We start from the raw sequence: 19673 nt of genomic DNA on the forward strand, positions 1-19673 counted from the left end.
TCTACTACCTGCATTTTTTTCCCTCAAAGAAAGGAAAAGACAGTTACGCAGTGGTGAATTAGCGCTAGGAGAAGGGGATGCCCCCAAAGTACTACAGAACGCATCTACTCAAAGTCGTTAGGGAATACAGAAGGGAGAGCAGCGCTGGCGTTCCTGAGAAGTGGTGACTAAACTGAAACTCGAACAGAGAGGGACCCAAGTGAATGAAAAGGGCACGGCGATGGTTTCAGTGTCCCCTGAGAAGCTCCTACGCGCCCTCCCACCACGTCAGGATACAGCAAGGAGGCCCTCGCCAGACACAACCTCTTGACCTTGGATTTGCCCGCCTCGAGAACTGTAAACTGAATAAACTTCTATTACCTAATCTGTGATATTCTTTTGTAGCAGCAGAAGATGGACAAAGAGAGACTGGAAGTTACCTTGCTGTTCCATTCATCCTATCAGGAAACACCAAGAAAATGAAGGAATGGTCTCAAGATCACATAGTTGTTAGTTAACAGAACTGGAATATCACAAAGTCTTCAGAAGAGACTGAAAGGTACAAGTTCAAATCTTCATGCAAGTTATTTTTCTTCAATAAGCTTTAATTTCTTCATTTGTAACACAAGGACAAATGAAATGCTTAGTGCTCCAACCACACAGTAATAATATTAATTCTACTTTTATTGTTTCTGTGAGTGGGGGGTAAATTCTGAGCATACCAGTAGTATAACCCTCTTACTCAATATCACTGCATATGTCCACGGGCCTCACTCAGTACCTGCCATATGACCGATGATTAATGTGGATGTGGAAATTATTGAGGGAATGAAATAAAAGAGCAAGTATGAAATTCTCATATAATCCAAGTACTTTCTCAATGTTTTCTCTCCTTATCTATCACTACGTCAGTAAAGACAGACCCTTTGATTCATATGATTTTATTTGGAATATGTGTGAATACCCTTTGGTATTTGTATCCAGGATCACCTCTGCACTTTGTGAATAATAATGGCTTAATCTATATGTTTTGGCAGTAAATCAGGCATGATCCCTGATATGGACACCAGCACCATTCCCAGTAAAGTGATAAGCCAGAAGAACTGATACATCCAAGATGCATTTCCACGTTAGGCACTTCACCTTTAAGCTGTTCTCAGAGGAAAATAGCTATAAACAATGTCTTAAGTAATTTTTTGTCCTAAAATCTTAAGATGAGTACATATTTTTCTAATAAATTTGCATGTTTTAAATGCTGATATTTTAATTCTTTTATAAGCACAGACTCCTGCTTTATGGTGATTATCTGATGGGGTTGGGACAACATGAGCCCTTAGAAAGCTCCCCAGCTCCTAGAAGGTGTAATGTGGAGCCCCAGGTAAGAGTCCCCGGGCAGAGTAGCTGAATTTGTCCCCAAGAGACCATGAAAATGGTCACAGCCACCAACTCGGAAAGTAATGCTGACTGCTTTTATAGGGAAGAACTGATTGAGATGTTGAGATTTCTTAAATTTCGTGAATAACATTTGCATCAACCCCTATAGTACCAACTAAAAATTTACCTTTACCCTGCGTGATAATGTTTCCATCAGGCTCAGAGGAGCAAGACAGAAAGTTGAATATTACCTTTTTTTTTTTTTGTACCGGGAATCAAACTCAGGAGCTTGCACTTGCCAGGCAGGCGCTTGTGCTGCTGAGCTATATCCCCGGCCCTGAGAGTTGAATGAAAAGTTAATCAAGTGTCACTTTCATTCATCTTTCCTTTAAAAATAAGAAAGTTATTCGGGGATGCTTAAAAGTGGTGCCACAAACAAATTTATTTATGTTGATGAAATTTCTGATACTAATTATCATTCTAGAGGACTTACGTTACCTGATTTCAACAGGAATCACTGAGTGTTGCATTCATTGTCAATCTGTATTAATGATGAACTCATCATAATATTGTTCAGTCTCTTCAATTTAATTTCTGTATGCCACAGCTCACAAGCCAGGTTACTAATATAAGTACAAAAAAATCCCTCATGATTTTTATTTTGTCAATATATGCACACAGAAGGTCAACAGGTAAGAGAAATATGCTCAGCAAATACAAATCAAAAATGCAATGAGCTATATTATTGCACACCTGTTAGAATGGCTACTATCAAGAAGAAAAGAGGTAAGTATTAGCATGATGAGAAAAAGGAACACTTGTTCCTATTGGTACGAATGCAAATTAGTATAGTCATTATGGAAAACTGTATGGAAGTTCCACACAAAATTTAACATACAGCTACCTTGTGTTCCAGCAATCTCAGTACCAGGCATATAATCTCCAAGAAATGAAATCAATATGCTGAAAGGACATCTGGACTGCAGTATTTGTTATAGCATTATTTACATTAATCAACCCACATGTTCCATTCAGGGAGAATGGATAAGAAAAGATATTCAGCCTTAAAAGATAAGGAGATTTTGTGATTTGCAACATCATGAATGGATCTGTAGGACATTATGTAAAGTTAACTAAGGCACAGAAAGACAAATACCATATGATCTCATTTATATGTAAAATCTACAACAAACAAACATTAAGCTCACAGAAGCAGAATTGAGATCTGGCCCTTTGGACAATCTAATTCACTAAGGCTTACAAGCAAAATGGTTAACACAGTGACCGAATCAGGAATGACCATTAATATAAAGCAGAAATGGATGATAAGAAATGAAACTGGCAGAGAGGGCAAGGTAGGAATCAAATGAAGGTAACTACAAAGTAATCAAAGTCACCTATATGTCCGTAAGGAAAATTAGTGAGACTAAAGGAGACAAAGTTAAAGCTTCAAGGGAAGATGAACAAGGGAAATAAGAAAGAAGAGCAGTTACATGCTATGTTTCTTTAGAGGAAGATGAGTGGATCTAGATGTTAATTAATCATGTAATGAGATATGAATTAAGTGTCGATGTGTATTCCAATTCAGTCTGTGATATACAGAAATATTTAAAACTCCAAGTTCAATACATCCCCTTATCTACAATTGTTCTAAAACTTATGTACAGGAAGACTCGGGTATAAATCTGCTTGGAAGTGAGGACCAAGGGATTTATCATGCAATTTTATTTTCATATAAGTGATACTACTTTCCTTTATATATAAGTTATAGGAAAAAGCATTTCTAAAGAGGTTTCTATTAGTGTTTTACTTTTATTCTTACAGTTCATCTTAAAATATTATTTTATTATACGGAGTGGTATTTGGAGATGATTGTGTCTTCAAGTTACAGAATATGTGGCTAAATGTTAATAAAGGTTTTAAATACTTTAAAGAATAATAGATCAAGAGAAAATCAATTCCATATCTGATACAGCATCGCAAAAGTATAACGCACGCACTACCCTCAGCGTTCTTGGCGTTCTTTTGTCCTCTTAGGTATGCCACTTCATAATCTCAAGGTATCTACCCAAGCGCCAAGCATCACAATAAAACACAGCAGCAAGAATTAAAATCCTTCTTTGAGCTCTGTTCCCTTCTCTTCTACTTTCTTTTTAATTTTAAAGAAAATTTGTCCCCAGAATGCTATTGACCAGAACTGTATCATACTCACCTTTAGACCAATCCAAAGTAAAGTGGAATATAAAGCTATGATCACAACAAATGATCATTAAATATGCCCTGGAGGTTGCTGGGAGGCCTACCTTCCCCAAAACAAGGAATTACACTGATTATCTAAACACAGCTGCAGTTCCCTGAGGAAGGAAGAAGAGCTCCTACACAAATTCCGGAAGCTTATGGGAACACCAGGAATGAAAGTCCCCAGCAGTATATCCCTGGGTATCATTATTCTTCATTGTATCAGTTACAGATTCTTGCCTCATCCATTGGTTTGGGAACTGATAGAATGAAGAGCGTAAAAAAATATTCTGGTCTGTAGAAATTTTTACATGGCAGTACTTTTTATATACTATCAGATCAGAGCTAAAGAATATAAATAAGGAGTTGATAAGAATCACAGGTTATAGCTGGTGTTAGATGTAAGTCCTTAGCCACAACCTCTCAGATTTTTACTCAGGACAATGATTGCTTCTTGGAATACTTCACATGCACCGCATGTCCCTCCCACTGCCTGGAATTCCTACTACACCTGGAACTGCACATTTAGAAGTTTGCTTCTTAGACTAGTTTTCACTTTGTGTGAAAATGTAATAGTTCGGGGATGGATAACTGTCAACCTCTTTGTTGTTATGTAGAAAAGTAGATTAATTTTGAGCTCTTTCCAGCTTTCTGTTTGGTAAGCAAAAAAGATAGGTGCTCATGAAGTTGGGACTAAGCTGGTAGGGAGCAGGAAGGAAACATTAGAAACTGCAAAGACTTACTCCAAAGTAACACTTATTTAATCCTTGAGTCTATGTGCACATTTATCAGAATATGAAAACTGTGTTAACCACTGTGATGGTTTGTGTCTGGGTGTCCCCCCAAGCCTCATGCTGTCATGGGGTGGGCTTCTAGAGTTTATGATTGATTCACGGCCCAATGTTGGAATTATGGATGTGAGTGCTACACTCGCCCTGGGGCAGGTAGTTTGCATACAATGTAAGGGAGGGAAGGAGGCTGCTTGCCACTGCTGTTCCTCCCTTTCTCTCTTCTTGCTTTTGCTATCTTCCTTTGCCATGAATATTTGCCCTGCGCCATGTGCCACCCTGCCTTGGAGCCAGCGGAGTATGGACTGAAACCTGCACAAACTGTGAGCTAAATAAACCTTTTCTTTCTTAAATTTGGGTGTTGGATGTTTTGTCTCAGCACCAAGAGAAAAGTAACCAAGACAACTACTGTATCCTTGAAAAACAAAATTATTTTTTTGTGCTGAGAATTCCACTCTCATTCTTGGTGGTCATTGTTGGAAGTTTGGTTTGTTTCTTATGTTTTTTCACATTCAAAGATTTATTTATTTTATTTAAGAGCAACTAAATAAAATAGTATCTGATTTTAATTGTTTAAATGTCAGAAGATAAATTTTTATAATGTAATTCATACAGATGCTTCTCATTCATGCATAAAGTGACCAACTTTCCTGTATGAGGAAATTTCCTAGGTTTTGCACTAAAAGTTCTGCACTCCAAAAAACCAGAATAATTGGTCATGTCGGCTGTATGGAACACATCAATATCATGGAGCCAAACAACTTGCATTATCAAATGTATTATTGAAAGCCAGTATGAGGCAGGCACTACTATTCACTTTTTATAAATTAAAAAAAGAAATTCAAAAAGGTCACCCTTTGTCTTAACCGCTATAAGTTCATTAGTTACATATGCAGTTAGCTGATATTTATATCAGCATGTAGGCTAGTAAGGGAACATATTTCAAATTCATATAACAATAATTTATTATTCAGACATTAATCCACTGTAATCATTTTCTATTCTACTATATTTGAAAACCAGTTATGATTCATAGAACGTCATGTGCACAGATTTCTTGGAGCACACGGAGCTAAGATGTCAGATGTCATGCTTTAGGGCCCAAAACAAGAAACCATTTTTGCTATTTGAATTTTCTAAGACCCCGAAAGAAATCAGTACTCAGGTTAGTGCAGCCAAAAGGAAATACACAACTGTGCAGTGGCCAAGTGCATCTGCGGAACTGCAGGCAGCCATACTGACAGAACAAGCAGAGCCTTATGGAGGCAGCTGAATAATACTCATTGTCTGTATAAAATGTCTGGAATGTATTACCCTACACTTAATAATAACACTGCAAATCATACATTATTTTGAGGTGAAGTTGCATAACTTGACCAAATTCATGCAGTTAACTGACAGTACAGCTAGTTTTCAGCACAAGTCTGTCTGTGCCTACAGCTTATGGTCTCTTCATCATACCAGCTCTTTCTTCCCCACACAGCCTATGGGTCTTTTGGAGAAAAAAAATATATATAATTTCAAGTAAAGCATACAAACTGATCATTTGAAGTTTACACTCCCTCAACTCCAAAACAGACTTTTTTAGATCCTAGCAACACATGGATGGGTCCACATTTTTAGTTCAATCATGTTAATTCTGTGATTATCCCTATTGTTGCTGTTGTTTGCTTGTATAAAGCAAAAGAATTTCTCAGTAGAAATTGCTTAGGGAAGACAAAAGACTATTCTTTAGTAAGAGCTAATTGCTATGACAGGAGCATCTGTCCTACACATCTCGCTCTTGAAATCGTTCTCTGCACTCTGAAATGAATTATCACACTTTCCTGGAAAAGCAGGAATGTAGTCTGCTACTGGGCATGAGGCACATGCAAAATGCCCTGCAGTCTCAAAAGCAGTGGTGGCTCCTCTCATATTGTGTGGGCATGAATATTTCCTGCTCTTTCCTTATCTTAGGGCAGTTATTAATATAGGGAGGGATCCAAGTAGTACTCAGTATAGCACCAAGATGAAAGAAATGAGCTGGAGCGAGACTTCAAGACTCAACCAGTAGCTGAACCAATTAGTCAAGTTACGCCATCTCTGCATTTCAGCTTTCTTGTTTTTTAAATGGCAATGATCAATTTACCTCAGAGTTACACAATTTTCTGAGCTACTACGAGTCACTAAGGACCTATAAAATAGTAAGCACTCTACAAATTGTAGCTGCTACTATTCTTCAGCCAAATGCATACAATATTCATTAAAAATAATTTGCCAAGTCTTGTAATCCATTACCACTAGGCACCGAGCTACAAGATGTTTAAGACATGATCTTGATATTTAGAAATATCACAGATGAATGAAGAAGACAAATATGTAAGTAAAAATATAAATAAAGAACAGGTAGGACAAGATTCTGTGCTAACTTTCTGTCATGATGTGCTGATAGACAATATCAGAGAGATATTCTTTTTTTTTTTTTTTTTTTTTTTTTTTTTTTTTTTTTTTTTTTGGTTTTTCTCCGGTACCGGGAACCGAACTCACGACCTTGCGCTTGCCAGGCAGGCGCTTTTGCCGCTGACCTAAATCCCCAGCCCTAGAGAGATATTCTTATTAACTCTTCATAGATGAAACACAACAGAAATTGCTCAGGCTCAAAGAGGTCAACCTGCTCTTAAACACAACACGACCTGCCTCACTACACACAAAGACTTGAGACCACAGTGTCTTCAGCCTCAACCTCTCCTGAAGTCAGCAGACCCTCTGTAAAAATCTCAGAGACCTCCCTGAGGGAGATAATCACTTCACAGAAGCAGAAACTGTCTGGGGAGGCTCGTTCACCAAGGCCGGATACCAGGGTCATGTAGGCCTTTCTTTTGATAGTGCTGGTCTGTCTCTGGCTAACACTCATTCCCAGAATTCACCCTTTACTCCATGGTGCAATCTTCAGGGGGAGCTCCTCTGTTTTTAATCCTAGTATATTCATTCAGTTCTTTGAGATCTGTCTCCATATCCCTCGAATTCCTGAAGAGTCTAGTGGGGTGCCCCTCTTACCATTTCCTCCCCTCAGTCTCCCCCAACTATCACAGTTCCCACAGGTCAACTTACAAGGCTTCTCTCTGTAAGTTGTTAAATGCCATTCTGCTTAGGATAATAGAGAGTAACAAATAACTAAAGGGAAAATTAATCAAGGTTGAGAATTTCAGGAATTTCTTATAGTCTGATCTGCAGTTTATTTCTGCTGATGTCTTTTTTGAGCAGTTAAAATAGCCTTGTGTGTTCAAGTCTCTGCCTCAGATTGAGGGAGTTGATCAAAATACTTCTCTAATTTCTTTCTTCCACACTTCCCCAGACATAAACATTCTTTTTAATAAATGAGCTAACCAGCAAACAGAGTCTATCATTAATGATGTAGGATAGAACAAAACAACTCTACCTGAGATGGAAGCAAGTCTGATAGAAGGCTTTCATAAGTCTCAGAAAAGTTATTCTCCATCACAAACATTTTCTGTGAACAAATAGAGCTGACAACTTTTCCTGACAGATGAAAATATTCTACAAATAAAAGACCAGGCCATTAAACCTTCAAAGCTGAATGTAGGGAGGTTGTGTATACCTGACAGTCTTCCAGTGAAGTCAGATGCCCTAGAGCTGATTTGGAAAGTCAGTGGGGAAATTGAAAGCACTTTTGGTTGGCTGTTGGGAATGCTGGTCAACCTGGATCTGCCTTGCTGACTGTCTCTATAGCAGGGATTCTGTGGATGGCTTCATTTTCCTATGCTATTTGAATAATTTTACATAATTGCATTTCAAGTAGGATTAAATTACTTCCATTTGTATAGATGGGTGGAGAACAAATGCTAAATCTGATTATGATTATTAATTTGTTAAGCTTGGAAGGCAAAGGGGAAGAAGAAGGTCACCTCAGACCAGAAATAATTATTGATCTGAGCATGCTTATTTTCAGTGTTTTGTGGACATAGATATATAAACAATTTCACTTTCATTTAAAGTAAAATTGCAAACCATTTTTACCTTTAAAAACACCTGTATTAAAACAAAATGTATTTTACTTCAGTAGAGTGTAGGTTTAGTTGCCTGGGTGACAAGTTGTCACAGGAGATTCAGGTCTCACCAAAAGAGGATATAAAAGGTTTTAAATTGACTATCTGCATTGTTGAGAAATGAAAATCACCTGGAGCAAACATCTACCTTTGTTCAAAGATACGCCCTGGTTTTAGAAGAGAATCCCTAAAACTACTTTATATTTATTGAGTTACTGAAACCTTTTTGAAAATGTAATGCAATTTAGTGACAATCACAAAGATTGTAAAGGAAGATTTTAAATTTCAGTGATTTCTCATTTGTGTTTTCTTAGGCAATGCCCTATAGTTGTATTCTAATTACAGTACTCAAATGACTCACTAATAGAGGCTGAGCTAGATATTGTCAACAAGTCTATTATTGCTGCTCCATAATACATAATAATGACACTAATCTAGGCTATGAAGAAAGAAATAGTTTTCCTTTTTATTATATCAGAGTCCATTTAATTAAAATGAGAAGACCAATCTTCTAAAAGGCAGGCTCCTTCTCCAGTTTACTAAATGATATCCTACATGAGAAAGAATAAATTGATTGACATTGAAATTGTTTCTGTGGACAAAGAAAGGGTCATTGACATGAAGGCAAATTTCACAGAGTAAGAAATTATTCCCCAGTAATATAGTATGCACATCAGGCTGTAAAATGATATGTTGAGAGTATCATGATTTACTTTTTCAATCCTCTACCCTTGAATATTTATGTATTAAATAAATGTCAGTTCTACTTATGAACACTCTGTTCATATCTTTGCAGTGTGGAGGGAGAAGAAAAATAAAGTCTAGAAAGCAATTAAAAATACTACATAAAAAAATATCCCAGCATACACAATTGTTATATCCAGTCATGCACTGCATGACCACGTGTGATTAGTGGCAGATGAACTGCATCTAGAATGATGGCCCCAGAAGAGTATAACAAATCTAAAAAATTTCTGTTGCCTAGTAAATTTATAGCCGAAAAAGAAACAAGAGAAAAAGAAACAAAAGAAAAGGAAGCGCTTTAAAGAAAAATTCATAGGGATATGTTTAGAAGATGATTGTACAGACCTCAATAAACTCCTTAAAAATTAGAAAACATGGTCCTTATCACTAAAAGGTTTTTGTTAATAAAAAGCAGTATTCATGGTGCATTAGCTACCTTCAAGGAAAGCCATGGTAGAGAAAGGAACAACAAAACTAAAACACCATGACATAATTTTGAAAGAGTGACAGCTGCTAAAGAAAAGCGTCAGACCCATTCTGGAGGAGGAATTCCAGAAGCGGGCCTGGCTGTCATGAGAGGTGACAGCTCCGTTTGTGTCACTGTCCCTCAGGACTTTCCACTGGGACAAGGTGTAGAGATGCAAGCTGTGATATCGATAATCCTGAGCCTGGGTGGGCTTAGGCTAGTGTATACTTGTCTCTTCCTTGTGAACTATACAACTTAGAAAGGGGCTGGGGATATAGCTAAGTGGCACAGAGCCTGCCTGGCAGGTGCAAGGTCCTGAGTGTGATTCCCAGTACCAAAAAAAAAAAAAAAAAAAAAAAATGGAATAGAATATAAAAATTAAAATGGAAGAAAGATGATAGAAAAAAGACATGCAGATGTTTTTGTACAGCACTACAGTGTGTATTTTAAGTGTTATACAACAGTCAAAAACTTTTAAAAATTGAAAAACAATAAAGTAGGAAGTTACAGTGAGATAAAGCTAATATATTATTAAATAAAGATGTCTTTCTTTTTTTTTTGCAGTACCGGGGATTGAACTCATGACCTTGCACTTGCCAGGCAGGCGCTTATGCCACTGAGCTATATCCCCAGCCCAAAGATGTCTTTCATCAGTTTAGTGCAGCCTGCTACACTGCTCATGCAGGTTTCAGCAGTGCACAGCTGTGCTCTTGGCGCTCACATTCACCCACCACTCCCTCACTGGTGCATCCAGAGCAACTTCCAGACCTGCAAGTCCCATTCATAGCAAGTGGCCCTTACTGGTTTATCACCCTTTATCTTTTTCTTTTTCTACTATTTTTCATCTTTGTGGTTCTAGAGATAGAACTCAGGCCCTCCCACTGAACTGCACCCCCAAGCTTTTATGTATGTATGTATGTATGTAGCAGTGTATGTGTGCATGTATGTGTATTTATGTATATGTATGTATGTGTGTTATGTGTGTATGTATGTATTTCGAGACAAGCCCTCAGAAAGTTGCTCCTACAGGGCTCCAAATAGTGGTCTTCAAGTCTCAGTCTTGAGAATCCTTGGAATATTTTTTATACTGTACTTTTTTACTGGAACTTTTTTGTTTTAAATATGTTTAGATACATAAATATGACTGTTTATGATTGCCTCCAGTATCCAATAAAGTCACATGTTAAGTTTGTAACCTACAAGCAACCGGCTATACCATGTAATATAGTCGTGTGGAAGACCAGCCATTTAAGGTTGTGTAGGATACTCTGTGATATTTGCAAAATTATGAAATCACCTAACAACTCATTTCTCAGGATGAATCCCAATTGTTAAGTGACACATAACCACATATTATAAATATATATATGAGAGATGGGGAGAGAGAGATTTATTTACCTGTGATGACTTGTAAGGGTGTCAATCTATATATCCAGGGTGTAAACTCCGATCCAAGAGACTGCAGATGATAGACTTTTATAACTTCTCATTAAAATTTACAAGTTTAATTTATGTATTTTGAAAGGTTCAAGAAAGAATATTTTATAAAATATTTTACAGTGCTTATCTAAAAGGTTAACAGTAATAAAGGCTATGTGTGTGGTTGACTAAAATTATATTTAAAATTTTTAATTATACTTTAAAATTTCCTGCATGACTTTAAAAGCTAAATAGAGGGGCTGGGGATTTAGCTCAGCGGCACAGCGCCTGCCTGGCAAGCACAAGGTTGTGAGTTAGATTCTCGCTACCGGAAAAAAACCAAACCAAAACAAAACAAAACAAAACAAAAGCTAAATAGAAAAATATCTGAATAATGAGTATTTGTTTTAGGTAAGAGTAAGATTTTCTCACCATTTTAACATTTTATAATAATCATTAGTTTGTTTTGTAATAGAGACAAATTCTATACATGATTAACTGTTTTTAAAAATGTATACCAAGCTTTGATTCCAATCTGTTACCCCACAGCTGTCAGTCTGGACAAACCATTTCCCTAATCTTAATTTTCATTATCTGTGAAGATGATTCACAGTATCTGCTCTGCTTACCTGAGGCTTTTTGTAAGGATTAAAGTGCTATGGAAGCACCATATAAAGTATAACATTCCATACCAAAACACAATGTTATTATGAACAATGATTTATCTATGTATAAGTAAAGAGAAGAGATGGAAGGTAACTACAATTCCTTCTACTTCTTAGCAGATACCCAAGTATCATATAACCAGGTACACTTAAAGTATGAGGAGGAGGGAATTAAAATAGAGATAGAGTGATGGAGAACAGGAAAAACACAAAAATAAAAGAAAGAAAACACTGCCTACATGTCCTTCATAATTATTACTTTAAGCCAAGATTAAAATCTCCACACTGCAGTGTGACATACCATTAAAACCATTTTGATCATTTACCAGGTGTTTCCAGATTTCTGGGTATCCTTCATATCTGCTTATATGATGGCAAAGATAGTTTTTAAGTAATCTTTCTAATTGTGCTGTATCCTTCTTTCATTTATCTCTTTATTATATTATAACAAAATATGTACATGGACCCAACTATACACTATGAATGACACAATATATCCCTTCCAAAATATGTTAGATCTCAACAGTTATTTTACATTCCTGATGAAACACCTCTTCCATAGATTAAAAACAAAGCTTATACAAAAAAAGTTTATAGCAATTTATGCTACATTAATATGATTTCAAAATGTTATTTTTAATAATGTAATATCAACCAGATCATTTAACACATGTAAATATATTAGACTATTTTAATATTTCAAAAATCAGATTTTAGAGTGGATACCAAAATCTCATTAGTTTTGTCAGTGCTGAAAACATGCTTTTCTGAAATAAGAAGCTAGGTAATGTTCCATGATTTAAAAACATGTATTATTTTAAGTAACAATTGTAAGTGTCTAAAATCGGTCAACATTCTATTTCAAATTGATTTCTATTATACCCCAGCTTTTTCAGACTCAACTGTTTGGCTTCAGCGTCTGTGATCCATCTTTAAGGTAAAGCTTCCCCTTAATCTCGTTCACTATTACTTAATATTACTGAGAGGTCAGTAGCCTACACAATGAGCCCCCTTTTTGGTCTGATGATTGACCCCAGGTTCAACTGATGATGAACAGAGTTCAATAATAAAAGTAAAGGTGGCAGGGATGTGCCCATAACCACACAGTGGGGGATATTTATTTTTCCTCTGGACTTAATTTCTTCTTCTATAGTCAGAGATATATGAATAAGTTTGGTTGCCGAACATGTATTCTCCGGTATACTGGTCCTATCAGATGCTTCAAGAAAGATGGGTAGATGTAGAACACGGTAAACAGTTAGTTATCTGATGAAATTCATAAATGCTACATGCCCTATTCTCTGTTAGGCAGTCCTAGTGTGAATTAGATAAACATATGCTTAGAAAAACTTATTGTTTTAAGTCTTTAATTCTTTTTTCAATTTTTATTTTACACTAGTACAGTACATGCTTGCAGTATATAATGGTTACACTCCTCTTGGAAAGTTGATACATATACATAAAACATTTAATTGTTTTCAACCTTTTCCCTCTCCTCCATCACTTGTGCCCCCTCATCACTTGGTTTACAAAAGCTCTAGTTCCTTATTTCCTATTAACTATCTTTTATCTTGCTCCTTATTTATAAGTTGAGTTTCTCATCTAAGAGAACTCATATGATATTTAAGTGCATGTATCTAACTTACTACAGTTTACATTATGGTCAAAAGGTATATCCAATTTCCTACACATGATTGAAGTCTATCCTTCTTTAGGACAGAGTAGTACTCCACTATATATAAATAATACATTATCTTTATCCATTCTTCTGTTGATAGACATGTAGAATGCATCCAAGATTTACCTATGTACTATAAACATGAATATGCATTTAACACTGTAATGGGATGTTTTTAACTCTTTCAGGAAAATATCTAGAAAGGGAATAGCCATGTCATGTGGAGTTTCTAATTTACTTTTTTGAGAAATGTCCAAACTGATTTCTATAGTAGTTGCACTAGTACACGTTTCCACCAAGAGTGTAGACAGATTATTTTCCCCATAGCCTTGTCAACATTTGTTATTATTTGATTTATGGATGAAAGGCATTCTTTGTACAATAGCAAGAAATGCTGAACATTTTTTCAGGTATTTATTGGTCATTTGAACTTCTCAACCTGAAAAATGTCTACTTGTTTCACTTGCCCATTTTTTTATTGTGTCTTTTATTTGTGGGTATCTAATATTTTGAGGTTTTTATATATTGTATATGTCAACCCTCTGTCCAAGGAATAGCTGGCAATTTTTTCCCATTCTATATGTTGTCTCTTTATTCTGTTGCTGGTTTCCTTTGTTATGCAACAGTTTTTACATTTGAACCCATCCGTTGATTCATGATGTAATCTCTTGTGCAGTTTGGGGTTATGTTCAGAAATCCATGGCTGCACATATGTGTAGAAGATTTCTAATTCTTTCATCTTCCAATAGATTAAGATTTTCCATTTTTTTTATTTATTTATTTATTTATTTATTTTGGGGTTTTTTTCCAGTACTGGGAATCGAACTTGCATCCTCACGCTTGCCAGGCACTCACTGTGCCGCTGAGCTAAATCCCCAGCCCCAAGATTTTCCATTTTAATATTTTGATTTTTGATCCATTTTTATTTTAGTACATAGTGAGATGTATTGTTTCAGATTCAATCTTCTGCAAGTAAATAGGTGTTTTTCTAAAACCAATGATTAAAGAGGCTATCTTTCCTCTAAAGCATGTTTTTTCACCTTTTTTACAGATCACATAGCTGAATGGAAATGAAGTTATTTATGCATCCTTTATTCTGTGCCATAGATAGGCATATCTGCTTTTGCCAGTACCATGTTATTTTTATAACTGAACTTTTAAAATATACTTGAAATCTGAAATTGTGATGCTTCTTCCTTTACTCTTGTTACAGAAGATTGTTTGTGCTACCCTAGATCTTTTCTGCTTCCATATAAATTTCATTATTATTTTCTCTAGTTCTTTGAAGGATGATGTTGGCATTTTGATTGGGATTTGTTAAATTTCTATGTCAATTTAGAAACATGGTCATTTTAAAGATATTGGTTTTGCTTTTCCAGAAGCAGGTGATATCTTCCCAGTTTCTGATGTTCTCTTTGATGTCCTTTTTCAGAATGCTATAGTTCTCATCATAGAGGTCTTTACTTCTTTGATTAGGTTAAGTCTTAAGTATTTATGTTGTCTTGATGTTATTGTGAATGTTATTCTTTACTTATTTTCTTTTTTGGTAGCTTCATTATTGGCATACAGAAATATAATGATTCTCATGTGTTGATTTATATACTATTACATTGCCATATTTGGCTGTTAATTCTAGGATTCTTTTGGTGGAATACTTTAGATCTTCTATGTAGAGCATTATGTTGTCTACAAATCCTGATAATTTCACTTCTTCCTTTTTCTCATATATCCATTTTATTTCTTTCACTTTCCTGATTGGTCTGGCAAGTGTTTTGAGTACTGTGTAGAATGAGATTTGTGGTATTGGACATTCTTTGCTCATTCCTGATTCTAGAGGGAAATCTTTCAGTTTTTCCTCATCTAACAGCATATTGGAAGTATGTTTGTCACAAATGACTCTCACCAGCTTGAGATAAGGACTTTTTACACATTTTTTCATTCATTCATATTTTTATTGTGAAGGAATGTTGGATTTTTGTCAAGAGTTTTTACTGCATCTATTGAGATAATTGCGTGATTTCTGTCTTTGCTTGTGTGTATGCAGTGTATTACATTATGGATTTATGTGTGCTGAACCATCCTTGCATGACTGGGATGATGCCTTCATGGCATGTGACATCTTTTTAATGATTACTTGCATCCTGTTTACCAGTACCTTGTTGAGGGTTTTTGCACCTATGTTCATTAAAGAAATTGGCCTATAGATCTCTTTATTGGCTGGACCTTTGTCTGCTTTTAGCATTATGGCAATCCTGGGTTCCAGGAATGACTTTGGGGGTGATGCTTCCCTTTAAATTTCATTATAGATATTTAGAATTATTGGTATTATGTCTTCCCAACAGTCTTATAGAATGCAGCAGTGAATCCACGGAGGTACAAGTTACTCTTAGTTCATAGGTTTTATCTTACTGCTTCTACTTCACTGTCTGTTATTAGGTTATTCAGGTTTTTAAAAATCTTCATTCAGATCTAATAATTCATAAATATCTATCAATCTATCCATTTCTTCTGAATTCTCCAGCTTATTGGAGTATAGTTGCTAATAAAGCTCTATATTTCAGCAATGACTATTGAGGTTTTTGCCTTTTTCATTTCTAACTTGTCTTGGGGATTTCCTTTCTTTGGGTAAGATTGATGAGCTCTTTGACCCATTATTTTTATTTTACTTTTAGTCTCAATTTCCTTAATTTCTGCTCTGATCTTTATATTTCCTGTTCTTGTACTAGTTGTAGATTTAGATTGTTCTTGTTTTTCTAGGACATGGAGGTGCACCATTATATAACTTATTCGGGATCACTCTGTTCTGATGAGGACATTTATACCTATAAATTTCCCACTTAGGGCTGCTTTAATTATGTCTTATAGGTACTGCAACGTTGTACCAGGCTTATCATTTAATTCTAGGGACTGTCTAATTTTTTCTATGTTGTTTTTGTGTGACACATTGATTATTCAATAGTATATTGTTTAATTTCATCTATTTCCATAATTTCTGTGGTTTCTTTTGCCACTGATTTCATGTTTCATTGCACTAAGATAAAAAAATTTTGTGCGATAATTTTGATTACATTGCATTTACTCAAGTATACTTTATTGGATACCATATTACCTATTTTGAAGAAAGTTTTATATGCTGATGAAAAGATGTGTACTCTAGTAACATGAATGTATAATTATGTAGATATATATTAAGTCCATTTTTTCAAAGTTTTGGTTCATCTCTAATATTTTTGATGGTTCCTTTGTGTGTTTTTCTGATGTGTTGATGTTTGATGCACATATATTTACAAATACTATCTCCTCCTCTTGAACAGTTCCCTTAACCATATGTAATGACATTCTGCACTTCATCTGATCACCTTTGGCTTGAAGTTAATTTTGTCTGAAAATAGGATAGTTACTCTTTCTAGTTTGGTAGTTCTCATTGAAAGAAATTCCCCTCTGATTTTTAGTCTATGAATTTCTTTTTGGATTATATGAGTTTCTTTTACGCTGTTGATGATTGGGTTTTATTTTTAGATCCATTCACCCAAACCATGTCCTGGAGAATTGATACTGTTCACATTGAGAGATATTGCTGAAAGTTGTTGGCTTATTCCTGTCATTGCATCATTTTCCTGTTGCTTATTTCCCTTTATTTCCTTCTGCTTAATTATTCACACTGCATTCTGCAGTCATTCTCTTAGATATTTGGCATTGTGTTCATCATTGTATCCTTCTAAGATATGATCAAGAATTTATTGGAGTGCTGGTCTGGTGGTCCTCAATTTTTAAAGATATTTTCTCTCCATCAGTTTTGATATATAATTTTGCAAGCTATATCCATCTGGGTTGAAAGTTGTTTTCTTTAGGGTGCGAAATACTACACTGCAAGCTCTCTGGTCTTCATAATTCTAATGGGTTTACTTTTATCAATGACTCACTACTTTAACAGCATTGACATTTTAGTTATTGTGTTGGACTTCTAGTATTCTAGGTTTTTCACTGGTTTTCTTTCTTTTCTTTTCTTTTCTTTTTTTTTTTTTTTTTTTTTTTTTTTTTTTTTTTGTAACAGGAATTGAACCCTGGACCTTATGTTTGCAAGACAGGTGTTTATGCCACTGAGCTGTATTCCTGGCCCCTAGGATTTTGACTATTATCTGTCATGTAGAGGTTCCTTTCTGATCATGGCCATCTGGGATTCCATATACCTCACTTATCTGTATGTTAAATTATTTCTGCACACTTGGAAAGTTTTCTGCTATTATTTCTATAACAAGTTTTTGTGTTGTCTTCTGAGTTTTCACTAATTTCCATTAATTGGAGACTAGTCTCTTTGTGTCATCTACCAGCTGTTGGATCTAGTTTTTCATGGTCTCTTGTTGTTTTGAAGGTATTTCTCAATAACAATCCATCAGCATCATCCTTTTTTCTAGTTCTGTTGCTCTGTCCTCACAATGATTGCTTCTTTTGCTCATACTTTCAACAGAATATTTAATTCCCTGGATTTTACTTTGATACCTTTAATGGACTCTAATTCTTTGGTAAATTTTGGTCCTTATTTTTTCATCTACTTGTTTTAGCTCAGCCAACTTATTAGTAGTGTCTCCTGTGAACTTTCTCTTTGTTTTGTTTATTATATTCATTGTTTATTTAGTTATATCACCTTTGAGATGGTGGAGCGCATTTGTGAACTCTTATTTCAAAAAATTCAGCTATGTAGCATATTAATTCTTCTGCCTAAATTCCCTATGACCAGCTTTGGGAGAGATAGGAGTTTTGGAGGGATTTTGTTGCCTTGTCTTCACAGTTTTCTATTCTCTTTTATCTGTTGCTGCTGTTGAAGTTGTTGTTGTTGTTTAGTTAGTGCCTTTAGTGCCTGCTTCTCAGTGATCCACCCTGGACATGGCCAACAATAGACCTTTCTCTGGGTTCCAAAATCTATCCACCTCCCTTTATTTGCAACTGGAGGATGCACTGTATTTGGCCAAGAACCCAGTTCTCTAGAAAGTCAAGGAGCGAGTGCTTCAAGAGATGCTGGTCCCGCTGATTGAACCTGTGCTTTACTCCCACTGCCATGGTTCCCACCTGAAACTTATGGGCAGAGCCAGGTATTTCCCATCTACTTCCTGGGGGCAGGGTTGGCAACCCAGGACCCCGTCACCATTACACTCTGACTCTCTGACCTCCATGCACCTGCAGCAGACAGGAGGTCATCACTCAGAAGCCCCAGGGACTGCTCTCACTGGGGTTTGCATGTGGGCCCACCCTGCACATGCCCTATGCCGAGTGAGCGAGTTCTCCAAGAGCTGCTGGTCCAGTGATTCAAGTCCGTGCTTTACTTGTGCCCAGACACCATGGGGGGTTGCAGGCATGGGTAGTCTGTGATTGTTGTCTATCCAGCCTCCATCTGGTTCCTATATGTGTCCTGAACTGATTGGAGATACAAAATCAGGTGGTTCACAAACTGTCGACCCTACAGTTTGTGTCTGGGGTTTGCCTTTACCCTGAACTGCATGGGGACATAGGTCCACTGGACTGGGACTGTCACAGCAGTGCAACCCGAGTCTAGGCTGTGCATGTGCCCTGAATTGCAAGAGGAAGCTGGATCAGATGGTCTGCCATCAACTGACACAAATGCCCGCATCTGATACCTGGGATAACTAGACACAAATCAACAACTCCCTGAAAACCTGAGACTAAGTAGTGCTTCTCAGGGGTCACTGAGGGACAAACCTGACCAACAGGAAAACTAGGGACATTAGTGGCCTTTGCTGTGCAGCCACTGAAGAGGGAAACTGAGCTTTCTGCATCCAGTAGCAGACATGACAAAACAAAGGACTAAACACAATCCCAGAACTCCATCCCACTCAGAACAAGTCCAGGAGACATCAACATAGGAGAGCTTCGTAAACACATGCCTGAAATAGCTGAAATGATTGCAATGAAAGTAAAGAAACAACTCCATAAGGCCACAGAAGAGATGAGATCAGAAATAATATCTCAGGCAAAAAATGAAATGACAATAATAATAACAGAACTGCTCAAAAAGTCTAAAGAAGAAACATATAAGAAAGTAGAAGAACAAAGGCAATGGACAGAAGTGTTAAATGAAAAATATAGAAAGGACTTAGAACACATGAACCAGATTCAAAAAGACGTCCAGGAAAACAAAGCTTCCACTGAAAGCTACCAAAACCACTTGAATGAAGCTAAAGATAGAATTTCAGACTTGGAAGACAGCATGGCAGGTAGTGACCATAAAAGAAACGATCTCATAAAATCAACAAGGATCTA

The 19673-nt window shown here is 36.2% G+C and overlaps 1 pseudogene; it reads left to right on the forward strand.

The window, feature by feature from the left end:
• The first annotated feature begins 12905 nt into the window (after nt 1–12905).
• LOC102014876 overlaps nt 12906–19673 on the forward strand; it is a 21941-nt pseudogene continuing 15173 nt past the window's right edge.

Source organism: Chinchilla lanigera, unplaced genomic scaffold, assembly GCF_000276665.1.
Source record: "Chinchilla lanigera isolate Chin_1 unplaced genomic scaffold, ChiLan1.0 scaffold00010, whole genome shotgun sequence".
Classification (NCBI taxonomy): domain Eukaryota; kingdom Metazoa; phylum Chordata; class Mammalia; order Rodentia; family Chinchillidae; genus Chinchilla; species Chinchilla lanigera.